The 16,157-nt window shown below is 40.5% G+C and overlaps 1 protein-coding gene across 1 annotated transcript in view; it reads right to left on the bottom strand.

The window, feature by feature from the left end:
- LOC140728489 (uncharacterized) overlaps nt 1-16,157 on the bottom strand; it is a 102,228-nt gene that overhangs the window by 34,951 nt on the left and 51,120 nt on the right. The window lies entirely within an intron of this gene.

The raw sequence follows: 16,157 nt of genomic DNA, 5'->3' as shown, positions 1-16,157 counted from the left end.
GAAGTTCAGTGTTTAGTTCTTGCTAAAAAAAAATTTAAAAAATGATTTAGAATCTTGCAATGTCTAAATTTAGTATGGTAAACATCAGTAAGAGTCATCTGATAAATTATTTTACACTTCTTTGTTCTCCATAAATGCCTAAACAACTAGAGGCTGAAATAATTTCATCATACTGATAGTATGGTTGAACCCAAAGCAGTCATCATTCCAACATGTTTACTTCCACAAAGCATTCAGGATATGAACTTTTGCTGATTGGTCTTCGTGCTTCAGTTTGTTTTTGAATTGTCTCCCAGCTTCTGTCACTATTTCAGCTCTCCTCGCCTTTCACACCCTGCACATGGATCTACCTCTTGCTCCACCCCTTTCCTTTATCTTTTTGTACTTCTGTCTCCCTTTATCTTTCAGTTCGGATGAGGGATCAACTCCCCTTCATAGATGCTGCCTGATTCACTAAGTTCCTCCAACATCTTGAGCATTGCTTCAGGTTCCAGGATCTGCAGTCTCCTGTGAGTCCATCCAGGGTTATACACTGATTGATTTACCATGAAACTACTCCACATATTCACAATGGGTACGAGAAATGCACAACAATAGATGAATGTTTCTGCTATCAGTCTTCCTTACACTTAATGCCATGTTCAGGACACAACTGTTCGTCACTTAACCTTCTGGTTAGTTGTATACTCATGGACCCATCTTTCAACACTGAAGCAAAAAGAGTATATTTTGGGCATCCGGAGTTTGTACAAACAGACACCAGTACTGAATATTCAAATGGGGATTCTTCTAGTTGGGATGTGTTACCATTGTAATATGTAATTCTGTAAAGTTACCTGCCTATATTCAAAATTTTTAAGTTGGTAATTATAGCAACTGAAACTGTAGCTAATCATTTATTGTTTTCTTTGTGTTGAAGAAGTATAAAACATCATGTCAGGTGAGTAAGATTCTCTTGGATTCTCTCTCTTGAAGGTTAGCTGTGCGAATAAAGACTTTAATATTTCCCATTTACAGCTTCCATGTGGCTCAGTTTTAGTCGGTCACAACAAGCAGTAGTTCTACTCACTGCACATCTATGCTGCCTTATCTAGTTGTGCAGGGAAGTGCTGGTTAAGTAAAAGATCAGCCAAAACCATCTTGAATGAGAGGGCAAGCACAAGGGCCCACATAGACTATTCCATTTTATATTCTCATGTTCATCTATGACTTTTATTGTAGAAAGGCTGAAACAAGCGGATGAAGAATTTGTCAGTAAACGTACAAACAATAGGTCGAGCACATCTGTTAGTCCCCTTTACTTTAAGCAAAAATATATTTACTTTGGTAAGTATCCAATGTAAAGTCACTAGATTGATCACCAGATGAATTGTTTACTTTTGAGGAGAGACGGAGTAGGACTAGCTGACACAGCAAAGATTAGAACAATGTGAGAGGTTATCTCACTGATACACTAGGAAAGACTGAGAAGGTAAATACCAAGGGACATTTCTCTGGGAAGTCTAGGAATAAGATAATGAGTCAGACTTGTTAGTTTCCTCAATTAAGAGATCACCACTCTGCAAGCATTACTAATAAATTGTTGTTTCATTGGAGAGTGCCCAAATCCCAAAGAGAGATCCAACCACACTTAAATGGTGAAGCTGGTGGAACATGTTGTCCATCACAACGGAGGAAGAGGCAGCAGAAGAGGGACCAGAGTCATCATGCATTCCATGCATTTGAAGCCTGACCCCGATCTGTAGAGGACCGTGTGGTGGCTGCCCATGCATCAGCCTCACCACATTAAACAAAGTCACACATTAAGGAACTCCATCCTACCATCCTGGTTATGTGGATAAAGCCACCTGATGAGAATCCACCAACAGACAACCGCTTACTCAACTCAATTGATATGGCCGCCACCACCACCGCCACCTCTTCCTCCTCAAGTACCAGGATCTCTGGAAAGGATGAAGTAAGAGGACAAATGTTATGTCTCTTCTGTCTGAGCAGGAATGTACTACTGAGGAAGGGTGGGCCACAATGACTTGGACAGTACTGTCTCTTCAGAATACTGAAAGGAGACTTGATAGAGATTAACAAACGTGTTAGATGGTGGCATCATATCAGACATAAAAGAGAATGTGGAAAACCATCCATTGAATGTGGAGACTGATAGAATAAGTGGGAAAGGGGAGTGGCACTTTTAGTCTAGATGGGAGGGCCTGCAGCAAAAGAAGTGCAAGAAACAAAGCAAACTTGGTTAGGATATAGTGGGAGGGAAAACAAGGTTGAATGAAAAGGAAAATATATTGGGAGCACTAATGTAAAAGATGACCAAAGAGACATGACAGCAATGGAGGAGCTGAGGGAATAAAATGCAGTAAGTAAAGCCAAGGTAGTGGTGGAATCCTTGGATTTATAATTGACAATGACAGCTAACTTATTCTTGAAAATAGAGACAGGGAAGTTGAAAAGCAGTGAAAACTGGCAGCAAAGGCAGTATCCATCATCAAGGACCTTCACCACCTAGGATACACCCTCTTACTACAATCAGGGAGTAAGTACAGGAGTGTGCAGATGCACACTCAATCTCTAAGAACGTCTTCTTCGCTTTGCCATCAGATTTCTGAATGGTCCATGAATCCTGCTATTTCTCTTTCACACAAAATATTAATTTTTATTGTAACTTATAGTAATTTTTGTTTTGCATTGTATTGCTGCCACAAAACAGCAAATTTCATGACATATGCCAGTAATAATAAACTTGATTCTGATAATCCAAGAGTTATGCATGAGTGCAAGAAGCAGCACCAATACAGTCACCAAAGAGGTAAAGAAGGCAGCATGAAGTAGAATTGAAATGAAGAATATTCCGCAAAGACATAGGCACAACATGAACTAATACTGCCTTTCATTATACACTTTAGTTCTGTGGTGAGTTATTGGTGCAGAGGGAAATAAGGTGTGTTACAGAGCTGGCATTCAAGCCTTTGCAAGGTAGAGATTAACCTGCCAAATACCAGCAACTATGCTTTCATCAGCAGGCTTGTAAACAGTATTAAGTATAGACCCAGCATTGATCAATGTGCTGCAAATTGAAAGGAAACTGATGAAAACTGTGGATGCACAACCAGGAGTTTTGAACAAGGGTGTTATTTGCCTAAGGTGTGGCAAAGTCATGTGTGCCTTTAATTAGAGGCCTTCATTTTAGACTACGTACACAATCCCCAATGTCAGGCCTTTCTGAGGCACTACTCCTTGAAGATGTCTTAGTTACTATGGAGGCTGGTACCCACGATAGAGCTAACTAATTTTACAATTTTCTGCAACTTATTTCAATCTTGTGCAGTAGCCTCCCCATACCAGTCGGTAATGCAGCCAGCCAGAATGCTCTCCACGGTATATTTGTAGAGGCTTTTGAGTGTTTTAGTTGACAACAAACCAAATCTCCTCAAACTCCTAATGAAATATAGCCACTGTCTTGCCTTCTTTATAGCTGTATTAATATGTTGCGTCCAGGTTAGGTCCTCAGGAACTTGAAATTGCTCACTCTCTCCATTTTGGTTCCTTCGATAAGGATTGGTTTGTCTTCCCTCATCTTACCCTTCTTGAAGTTCACAATCAGCTCTTTGGTCTTGCAGACATTGAAAGCAAGATTGTTGCTGCTGTTATGATCCCAGCCCCCTCCTTCCTGAGAATCGCAAGATTGCTATTAATTCGGGTCTTGGACCCAGGAAATGAGAGAGAATCCTCAGAAAGACAACGCAATGGATTTGACCATTGTTTCTTGGAGACACCTTTGTGGATTGCGACCCTATGCTACGTGCCAGCTAGCAGGGCTACGTGTACACCCTCGGGCAATGTGGGGTGGGGATTGTATCACCCCACCTTGATTGACATCTACAACTCTGCAAGTCAAGATAAAAGGGGGGCTGCAGGAGGCAGTCCCCTAGCGACGCACCAGAAGGAGACACCATCGCTCATCGCTCCTATGATAATGGGAAGCTATTCGGAAGCCACGTGTGGTTCGTTTCCCCTTGCCCAGGGAACGGGTGGCTGATAACACCGAAAAGGACTTCAAACTAACAACGGGGAACCCACGTTCCTGATTCAACGGTTTGCATCCAAAAGACTGGCAAGTTTCTTTTCTCACCAAAAATCTCTCTCTCTCCAACAAGTGAAACCCAGCGGTCCCCAAAAGGCTATAAGCCTGCATAAACTTGAAAGACTTTTATATTTCCATCGGACAATATTTTTACCCCTAGACAAAACGATAGAGCTACTTCTTATTGATGATTATTACTATACCCGCGCTTTAGATTGAGTATTGACGACGTATATTATCTGAATGTTTGTATTAACCTTACTTTTGTGCCCCTTTATAAATAAAAAAGTTTAAAAATAGTACCATCAGACTTCAACGGACCTCTCTATCTTTGCTGGTAAGTGACCCAGTTATGGAGTTCGTAACACTGCGACACCACTCAACTGGCTGGTACATCTTGCTCCTGTACACCCTCTCATCTCCATCTGAGAGTCTGCCAACAATGGTTGTACCATCAGCAAGATGCTATTTGAGCTATGCCTAGCCACACGGTCATGGGTGTAGAGAGAGTAGAGCAGAGGGCTAAGCACACATCCCTGTGGAGAGCCAATGTTAATTGTCAGCAAGTGGGGATGTTATTTCCAATCCACACAGATTGTGGTTTTCTAATCAAAACCATTCCTTTGATTATGGATTCATAAGATAAGGACTGTACAAACCTTGTTCTTTCATTCAAGCTCATCATTTATTATATTAAGGATTAATTGGATGAAGATTTCACTCATGGTCAGGTCCACTGAATGACAGCTGATCTTTACTTTTTACAGAACTCATCTGTTAAGGAAGTTGATGACTGCTCGTACTCATTCTCAATTGAAAACAAGTCATTCTACCTGTAGCTCTTAAGTTCAATACAAGATACTCAAAGTTCAAAACTCAAACTATATTTATCATCAAACTAAGTATACTTATACAACCTTGAGATTTGTCTCCTTGCAGGCAGCAAGACAAGAAACCCAAAAGAACCCATTTAAAATAAAGGTCAACAAATACCCAACGTGCAGAGAGAGGAAAAACACAAACTGTGGAAACAATAAAAGTAAGCAACAGCATTCAGAACAAAAATGAGTCCATAGACACGAAGCCTGGAGCAGGCCTACGGCCTCAGCCTCAGTTCATCACACAGCAGAGCAAAACATCACAGAGCTCACAGACACGAAGCCTGGAGCAGGCCTACGGCCTCAGCCTCAGTTCATCACACAGCGGAGCAAAACATCACAGAGCTCACAGACACGAAGCCTGGAGCAGGCCTACGGCCTCAGCCTCAGTTCATCACACAGCGGAGCAAAACATCACAGAGCTCACAGACACGAAGCCTGGAGCAGGCCTACGGCCTCAGCCTCAGTTCATCACACAGCGGAGCAAAACATCACAGAGCTCACAGACACGAAGCCTGGAGCAGGCCTACGGCCTCAGCCTCGGCTCATCACACAGCGGAGCAAAACATCACAGAGCTCACAGACACGAAGCCTGGAGCAGGCCTACGGCCTCAGCCTCAGTTCATCACACAGCGGAGCAAAACATCACAGAGCTCACTGACACGAAGCCTGGAGCAGGCCTATGGCCTCAGCCTCAGTTCATCACACAGCGGAGCAAAACATCACAGAGCTCACAGACACGAAGCCTGGAGCAGGCCTATGGCCTCAGCAGTCATTCCTCGCTCTAGGACTCGGGCCCTGTCGCATTGATAAGCACTGGGTTTGGGCCACGCTGGCACCTTCCAGCCCCTGCCCGACCTTTCCAAATCAGCTCAATGCTTAGATTGTTCAGATTTCACTCTGTTTAGTTGTATGGGCTTCAAAACTCCTCTGCTTCGACTTTACTCCGTTTCACATGCCCTAACTCAGTCTCAACCATGTCTTGATCTCGCTCTGACCACTCCTTCTCAAACATGTCTGACCTCACTCCGACTTTTCATCATACCTGCATGCCTTGACCCTCGAGTCAGCTGTGATTTCACTTGTCTCTTCTTGTTTACGGTGGTAGTTTACAATACTTTTACAGAAAAAAAAGTGTTATTAATAAAGTATTTAGTTATATTTCTTGCTTTGGGAACTACCAGTAAGTTGTTGCCCAGTATCAGTAGCACCATCTTAAACCCCATATCATAACTGGCTAAGTAACCAGTAGCATTATGATGTGCTGCATAACTATACAGAAAACAGAAGATTTGCATGCCCTAGGAGACAGGTTTTTCCAGAACCCTACCTGGAGCTGGCTACAAGCCCTTCAGCCCATCTAGTCCATGCCAAAACCATTTAAACTGCCTGCTCTATTCGATGTGCATTGGGCCCACAGCCCTCTATACTCCTACAATCCATGTACCTATCCAGACTTCTCTTGAATGTTGAAATTGATCTCATTTGCACCACTTATGCTGACAGCTCATTTCCACTAATGACCCTCTGAATGAAGAAATTTCCACTTATGTTCCCCTTAAACTTCCCACCATTCACCCTTAAGCCATAACCTCCGGTTGTAGTCCCACACAACCTCAGTGGAAAAAGCCTGCTTGCATTTACCCTATCTATACCCCTCATAACTTTGTATACCTCTATCAAATCTCCTCTTAAATCTTCTACATTCTAAAGAACACAGTCCTGAGTGAACTCCTCTCCTCAAAAACATCTAACGTCTGAATTGGTCGCTGGTCAGAACTCAAACCGAGCTCCCTACTATGTTATCCATAGTATTAGATAATTGAATAGTTCATCAGGAAATATCTCTAAAGAACAATGTCTAAAGATTAACTTCTGTGCCCACAATTGTCGCCAATTTGTTCTGAAATCTCTGTTTGTGAGAACATTCCATTAGGTATTTGCCATTGGAATGTTTTCAATTTCAGTCCCGCTTAAGATTATCTGGTAAGTAGATTTATGATCCGAAGAGGGGGGAGACGCAGGGGTAGGTATAGCAACTATCCTGCTAGCAGGAGTGTCATAGCACAAGTTATAGATAATAATGTGTAAGATCTGAAGGCTCATGGGGTGGTAGGTAAGGACAAGGGGAACCCTAATGAATAGGGAACTTGTGGCGTCTACAATGGGATCCGACCACTAAGCACATCTTTCATTTCCCACCACTGTCTGCTTTCCACAAGGATCACTCTCTATGTAACCTTGTCCACTTGTCCCTCCCCACTGATCGCTCTCCTGGCACTTATCACTGCTAGCGGGACAAATACTACACCTATCCCTACACTTCCTTCTTTACCACTATTCAGGGTGTCATATAGTCCTTCCAGTTAAGGCAATACTTCACCTGTGAGTCTGTTGTAGTCATCTATTGTATCCGGTACTCTCGGTGTGGTCTCCTCTACATCACTGAGACCCAATCTAGATTGAAGGACTGTTTTGATGAGCACCTTTGCTCTGTCCATCATAAAAGGTGGTATTTTATGGTGGTCAGTTATTTCAATTCAATTTCCCATTTTGACATGTCAGTCCATGGCATCCTCTGCTACCAGGATGAGGCCACACTCATGTTGGAGGAGCATCAGCTTGTATACTGTCTGGGTATCCTCTAAATTCTGGTAATTTATGCTCCAACCCTTTCTCTTCGCCCCCCCCCCTGTAGTTTCCCCCTTGCCCCTTTTCTTCTCATCTGCTCATCAGCTGCCTCCAGTGTCCCTCCTCATTCCCTTTCTTCCATGGTCCACTGTCTTCTGCTATCAGATTCCTTCTGCTTCAGTGCTTCACCTCTTCCACATATAGCCTCCCAGCTTCTTACTGCATCCCCCTCTCCCCCCTCACTTGGCTTCATCTGTCACTTGGCAGCTTGTAAATCTTTTCCTCTTTTCCTTCCTCCACCTTCTTATTCTGGCTCATTCATCTTTTCTTTTCAGTCCTGATGATGGGTCTCAGCCCAAAATGGCTACTGTTCAATGCTCCACACAGATGCTGCCTGACCTGCTGAGTTTGTCCTGCATTTTGTATGTGTGTTGTTCTGGATTTCCAGCATCTGCAGAATCTCTGGTATTTACAAAATATTTCTTCTTTAATCCCCAATATTAGAAATATAATTTCTCCTATCTCAGACTGTAAGGAGACCACAGTAACATTAGCTTATCCTATTAAAATATCCATTATAGATTTTATTGATTACTCTTGTATTTTTCCTCTTTATCAATATCTTGGCCCTCCTTCACTAAATTATAGACAATAGACAATAGGTGCAGGAGCAGGCCCTTCGGCCCTTCAAGCTAGCACCACCATTCAAAGTGATCATGGCTGATCATCCACAATCAGTACCCCGTTCCTGCCTTCTCCCCATATCTCTTGACTCCGCTATCTTTTAAGAGCTCTTTAAATTCTGAAATATACTATTTTTTTACAACGTTATCTATTTCCTTCAATCTAAAACTATTTAACTTCTCATGTATGACAACTGGACAACATTTCCTGTTACTTTGTTTTAATGAGACATGTATTTATTGCAATAATTCTTTAAAAGTTAGTCATTGTTTGTTTATTGTCACTTTTTCATATAGTGCCGTTAATTGGAGTTCCACTTCAATTTTTTAAAAAAAAATTTTAAATTAGTTTTTCAAAACATTTTACAAAATTAAAAACCCCAAATCCCAATGAGGAGCATTAATACAGTGCAAGATTAAGCATACAATAACAATATGCTACAAAGGAAGAGAATTTAACAAAAAAGCACCTAAATTAAAGACAAGTGAGCTTAGTGTCCTCCCCAAGCCCCACAACACAAGAAAATGAAATGTTTGCTTTACCTCTTCCTGACTGACATTATTCATTTGGCTTGTCACACTATTCTCCCACCCACACACTTTCTCTTTTCTAAGTTTTTCCCTTTCCAATTTTTTTCTATCAGAGCATTCTCCTTCCTCTACATTATTGAATTACTGTACATTGGTCCCAGTGAGATTCAAGCAAAGCCAATCTGAATGGACCAGCTCGCACTTTGCCCAATACTGGTACTATTGCTCCATGAACTGAAGCTAATTTCTCTTTCACTAACCTGTGAGTCACATGTTCAACTTACTGATTTTATGCCAATTTGCACATTGATCAGGAAGTAATCCAGACAGTGTCATCTTTTTGGCTCTGCTTTTTAATTTAGTTTATAGCAGCAAAACTATTTCTTTAATCCCAACTATGGATTAGTCACTTTGCTCATTCTCCCTGCAGTTTCTGCTCTAGTCCACACAGGCTGCAATAATCTCATGCCTGCTGGACAAGTGCAAGGGCTGAGATGTCTCTTTAATGCTACTACCTGGATCCCCACACATGACTCACTCATAGTCAAACACAAAGGTCACTCTTGACTGACCAGTTCTTTAAGAGTGTGTATGTGCCTCTGAATAAATTGTCCAGGCATCACTATGCCTAAATCTCAAATTTCAGCTCATTAACTCTGTCACTGTTCTTTATATAGCAAACACTGCAAATGGCATCATCATGAGTCACAGAGGTTTCCATTAGCCAATGCATACTCAACTGCAGACAGCCTGATAACTTAATTTAGTTCTTTAAATGTAAGGTTATCCTGTTGCTCTTGCATTACTAAATACCTTACTCACAGTATACATTTGATTGACATTACACTCAGTGAGCATAGTGAGCATATTTGATTGGGGAGAATCACTGACAGTATGAGCAAAGGAGGAAATTCAGTTAGTAGAATTTGAGCAAAATTATGATCAAGGGAGCAGGAGGTGGCCTCAGAGACAACACATGTACGAAGAGTAGACTGGGAGATGAAGGAACATCACAGTTAAGATGAAAAAGCTGTAAAAGAAACTTCTAAGAAGACCAGTAGAGGAAAAATTAACTTCGGCTCTAACTCGGCCCTGACTCTTAACTAGTGGACAATTCTGACAATGTAAATATATATTTTGTTAATTCAAACAATAACTGGTATAAATTGTTATAGATATATCAGTTTAAGTTTACACATACCTGAGGGAAAGACAGCAATAGAGTTGCTGGGAATTACGGCATGGAAAAAGGAAATGCAAATGTTATTTACGTACTTGTAACGGCTAGTATTTATTCAAACTCAAAGATCTACAGCTGGTGAATATTTGTATAAATGCTGCCCTTTTAAATTGCAACCTCTCCTAACCACATTTTGCCAAATCAGGCTCAATCAAAAAGCACACAAAGTAAAAGCATTTAACATAATATTGTATTGAATGAACATAAATAATACAAATACTTAAATCTTAACAATTCTGAAGAATCTGTTTATACTGTGGCAGTCACCTTTTGGTGGATTTTCTGCAATGTTTCCGTACACAGCCTGTACCTAAGTTTGCAATTATTTTTTTTGGCCCTCAGCCTTCATATTCTTGTAGATCTGTATTTTCTCCTTTCTCTTATGGCATGCATCCCAAATTTCCATTTCATCCTTGCAGAGGGGTCATTAATCATCTCTGTATCATCCCAGTTTTAATGGAGTCCCAGAATACCCCAGTCTTCCTAGTTCCTGCATATCCTAGTGGATTTCTTTAAATCAGCTGCTAGAAAACCCAAGAGCCTCTTCACGGATAACAATTATGGAAGACATAAGGGCTCATCAAGTGCAGTAGATACTCCAATTCCTGATGATTAATGCATTGAATGAACAAAGCCTTCTACACTAGCTTACTGGAGTCCTCTAGCATTGCTTCAGACGTTCTTACAAAGAAATTCAACTTATCCCTTCATTCTTTCTTTTTCCATCCAAGCTACTCTTTATAGATCTTTCTATCCATTTGTATGAGGCATTATTTGCTTTCAAAGTTCAGCATGAGAAAATGAATTTGAATAAAATAAACTTTACATTTGCTCATTCTTTTCTCTCATGGGTAATAGAATATCTGACAAGTGTAAGTAATTAGCATTAACCTTTAAAAACAATCAAAACATGGCAACTATAATTGGGTGCATTTAAAGTTCATGTAATGTTCAAAATAATGTAATTGATAGAAAAGTAATTTCTCTCCCTCACACCCACCTCTTCCCCAGTTTAATTTACTTTTTGAATGCAAAAAGCCACAACATGTATCTGGTGTGACCATCACAGCTATTTGGAAAAATAGTGAGCAGAAACTATTTAATTTACAACTAAAGCTCTAAAGCTGAGTTAATGTTACTAATGCATCTGAATACAAATTAACCACATTGCACAATCTGAATACAGCTTTGAGACACCATTATCTTCAAAGTGTATGGTTGGTAATTGGTTTAGTATTGTCATATGTACTGATAGTCAGTGAACATTTCTTTTTGCATGTCCTCCAGACAGATAATTTTAAAATGTAAGTACATCAAGGTAGTACAAAGGGAAAAGCAATAATACAATGAAAACAAAAAGGTTCAAGAAACATTGAAAGAAGTTGACATCCAAAAGCATAAGTTTTAATACACATTCTGGAAAAAAAAAGAATCAAAGAGCAAATTGGTAGAATTACAGAATTGTAGAAATTTATATCACAGCTTAGGACTATATGGCCCATACTAATGTAATTATAATTCTACCTTTAGTTCTTGGTCAATGACTTTGTAGTTTATGGTACAAAGTGCACATTCAAGTACTTTGCAATGCTGGCAACATTTCTTTCAGGAAGTGGGCTCTAGATATCTATCATCTTCTGGGTGAACAAAATTCTCCTTAATCCCTTTATTCCTCTGCAAATAACTTTTATTCCCTCTTTTAGGCTAACTGACCTCCCTGTCAAGGAAAGTTAGTCCTTCCTATCAATCTACTTGGACTTCCTCAAATTTCCCCATTTGTTACATTGAAAGCTATCCAACCTATCCAAATGTTCCTCCCAGCTAAAATTCTCCAGCCCATGCAAATGCTCATAAATCTCTGTAACATCTCCAACCCGATCATTTTCTTACTGTAAAGTTTTTCATTGCTCCTTGCCAAGTGTAATAACATAACAACAAACTTGAATTTGACCTTGATAAATTTTTTACATAAGCTAACAAAATAATCTATTCAATTAATTATACTAACTAATTACTTATCTTCAGGAACAATTTAATCATAGAACAGTATAGAATAGCAACAAGATCTTTCAATAACGATTATCCTGACCATGATGAAAAATTAAACTAGTCCCATCTGCCTGTACATTATTCATATACATCTATTCCTTGTATGTTCACGTGCTTATCCAAACACCTCTAAATGTCACAATTATATCTGCTTTCCATTATCCCACCTGGCAACACATTTCAGATACCTAACGCTCGATATATAAAAAAAACACTTGTCTTGCACGTGTTTAAACTTTCCCCCCCTCACTTTAAAGTATTTGATATGTCAACCCTGTGAAAGGACTCAAAACTATCTACACTTTTTATGTCTCTCATAATTTTATATGTTGCCTCCTCAGCCCCTGATATTCCAGAGGCAACAATCCAAGTTTGTCTGACCTAGACTTTTGCTAATACACTCTAATTCACGTAACATCCTTGCGAACCTCTTCTGTCCCCTCTCCAATCCACCGCACCCTTCCTGTAAAGCACTAATTAGAACTGCACATAATTCTACAAATGTGGATTAACCAAAGCTTTGTACTGCTGCAACATGATTTCCTCACTTTTATAATCAATGCAGCAAACAATGAAGGCAAATACCTGTCTGCCTTCCTTACCACCCAATCTACTTTTGTTGCCATTTTCAGGAAGTTATGAACATGCATCCCAAATTCCTCTACACAATAATGCTCCTAAGGGTTTTGGTATTAATTTTTGTCCCCTCACATTTGACCTCCCAAACTTCAACATATCATACCTTGATGCTGCCCTCTCCCACATTTCCATTTCCCAGACATCCATGCTCACTCCATCTTCCCACCCTAACAGGGATAGAGTTCCTATTGTCCTCTCAACGACCCCTTGAACCTTCACATCCAATACATTATACTCTGCAACTTCTGGCATTTTCAATAGGATCTTACCATGATACACATCCTTAACACCCCCCACCCACTCCCCACTTTCTGCAAGTATTGCTCCCTCTGTGATTCCCTTGTCCACTCATCCCTCCCCACTAATCTCCCTCCTGACACGTATCCCTGCGAGTGACAGAAATGCCACACCTGCCAATTCACCTCCACTCTCACTTCCATACAGGGCCCCACACAGTAATTCTAGGTGAGGTAACACTTCACCTGCGAGTCTGTTGGGGTCGTTTACTGTATCCGGTGCTCCTGATACAGCCTCCACTACATTAGTGAAATGTGACCTAAGTAGGGAGACCACTTTGTCGAGCACCTCTGCTCCATCCGCAAAAAGTGGAATTTCCCAGTGGCCTAATCTGACATGTCGGTCCATGGCTTCCTCTTCTGCCACAACGAAGCCACTCTTAGGGTGGAGGAGTAACACCTCATATTCTGTCTAGGTAACCTCCAACCTAACGCCATGAACATTGCTTTCTCCTTCTGGCAATTTTTTTTGTCCCTCTCCCTCTCTTCCTATTCACCACTCTGGCCTCTTAACTCTTCTCCTCACCTGCTTATCAACTCCCCTTGGTCCCTCTCCTTCTTCCATTCTCCCATGGCCCACTCTCCTCTCCTATCAGATTCCGGTCAACATTTCCAGTCAAGATGGCACCTGCATACAATGCTCCTTTGGTCGACATATTCTGGATAGATCATGGAACCAGCTTTTATACTTCTTTTATGTCTTTTATGTTTGTTTCTCGTCTTGAATGTGATTCTGGACCCGTTGGAGACTATGTTTTGCTGAGTGGAGATTATTTGGGTGCTTCAGGGCTCTGCAGTCTCCGAGATTCTGGGAGGTAGAGGCAGCGTGTTGAGAAGGCTTCAGGATGGTATGTAAGCCAACATTTGACCCTATTTTGCCGATTATAGTTTCCATTGTTAACCAATTAGAGCAACGAGGGCAATTGAAATAACAAGGCAGAAGTTTGGAGATCCAGCACTCTGCAGTCTCTGAGGGGTTTCCAAGAGCCAGAGGCAACACGCATGAACCTCGTAGCGGGCAGGCTGCAGGATGGGGTGCAAGCTGACGTTTGGCTCCATTTCACCGATTAAAGCTCTCATTGTTCACCGACTAAAGCAACAAGGTTGAATGAAGCATCAAAGCAAGTGTGGAGGGTGAGCACCAGCTGCTTGTCTTTTGAATGCTCCACTATGCTACCAGAGAGGGAACAGAATGCACTAAGAAGAGTGTTGCCCAGGTTTTTTCCTGCTTTTTGAATATGGATTTGGACTACAAAAATCTTTTTCTTCAGTCTTATAGTTGTTATATTCTTGGGTTTTTTTTGTGTGGGGATGGGAATTTGGCAGTCAATGTGCCTGATCCATTTTGTAATTTTTTTTGAGCGGGAAGAAGGATTTGGGGGTCGACCTGCCTGATCCATTTTGAGTTTTTTGTACGGGAGGAGGGATTTGGAGAGTCGATATGCCTGATCTGTTTTGTTCAGTGTTTTGTGCGGGAAGAGGGATTGGGGGGTGGGGGGGGGTCGATGTGCCTGTTTTGTTTTTCTTCATTTTTTATGGGGAGGTGGGATTTGGGGGTTGATGATTGTGCTGCCTTTCTTTTCTTTCTTGGTTTCATGGTTATCCAGAGAATGGAAGAATTTCAGAGTTGTATACTTTCATAATAAAATGAACCTTTGACCTTTTCTCCAGCCTTTTACCTTTCCAACCCACCTGGCTTCACTTATCACCTTCTAGCTTGTCCTCCTTCCTCTCCCCCACCTCTTTATTCTGGCATTTTACCCCTTCCTCTCGAGTCTCGATGGATCTCAGTCTGAAACGTCGACTGTTTATTCATTTCCATAGATGTAGCCTGACCTGCTGAGTTCCTGCAGCATTTTGTGTGCGTTACACTTTATATGCTATTTTTCTACCTATATATCCAACTAATCTATATCCTGCTGCAACTCCATTTTCGTACTCAGGTATCTTGATCTCCAGACTTTCCTCCATCGCTGAACCATACTAAAGATGTTCACCACACACACTTCACTTTCAGCCGATTGATCCAGACCCAAGTCAACAAGAACTGCACATTTTGTTTTCTAAAATGTGCAACATCTTTTTAGTAGCACCCTGGTAGTCATAAAGTCATAGAGTATGGAAACGGCCTTTGGGCCACTGTGTCCACAGCAACTATCAAGAATCTATTTTACTAATTCCATTTCCAGGCATTCAGCTCATAACTTTCTGTTCCATGGTGCTCCAGATACTGTTTAAATATTGTGAGATTGCCTGACTCCCCAAGCATTCAGTGAATTGGAGTGCGACCATGAAGAGTGTATGCAGATCTGCTCATCACTTTAAAGATATATGGGCATTGGATAGAACAAAAAGAAATACACAAGTGTATATTCACTAGAAATAAGACATGGACCCATCAAGAAAGTACAAACAGGCTAAGTTCAGATGCTCTTCTGCACTATCTCTTAATGAAGTACAGGAAGATAACATGAATTTAAGAGTCAAGAGATCCAAGAAACCTCTGAAATTCAAATTCATATTACAAATAATGCAGGGCACATCAAAAAGAGTTATCTCACATTCTTATATAATCACTCAATAAAGATCAACCTCGTGATTGTCATGAAATGCTTAATTTAAAAATAAATTTGTGAGAATTTAATACTATATTATAGATATCATGCTGGACATGGAGCTTGTTGGAGGATATCAAGAAGTTTCTTTTACAGCTATTCTGTGATTGATATCTGGCTGTTAACGTGCAATTCTACAAAAATGTGATGATATATAGTATGACCAAACTAGATTCATTTAAATCAATAGAAAAAACTGACATATTACTGAATCAGAATCAGATTTATTATCACCTGCATGTGACGTGAAATTTGTTAACTTAGCAGCAGCAGTTCAATGCAATACATAATCTAGCAGAGAATAAAAAAATAATAATAAATAAACAAGTAAATCAATTGAATAGATTTTTTAAAACATGCAAAAATATAAATGCTATATATTATATACTATATATTTAAAAAAAGTGAGGTAGTGTCCAAAGATTCAATGTCCATTTAGGAATCGGATAGCAGAGGGGAAGATGCTGTTCCTGAATCGCTGAGTGTGTGCCTTCAGGCTTCTGTA

Source organism: Hemitrygon akajei, chromosome 5 (assembly GCF_048418815.1).
Source record: "Hemitrygon akajei chromosome 5, sHemAka1.3, whole genome shotgun sequence".
Classification (NCBI taxonomy): Eukaryota; Metazoa; Chordata; class Chondrichthyes; order Myliobatiformes; family Dasyatidae; genus Hemitrygon; species Hemitrygon akajei.
Note: the sequence above shows the minus strand (reverse complement) of the source record. Positions and strands in the feature narration are given on the sequence as shown.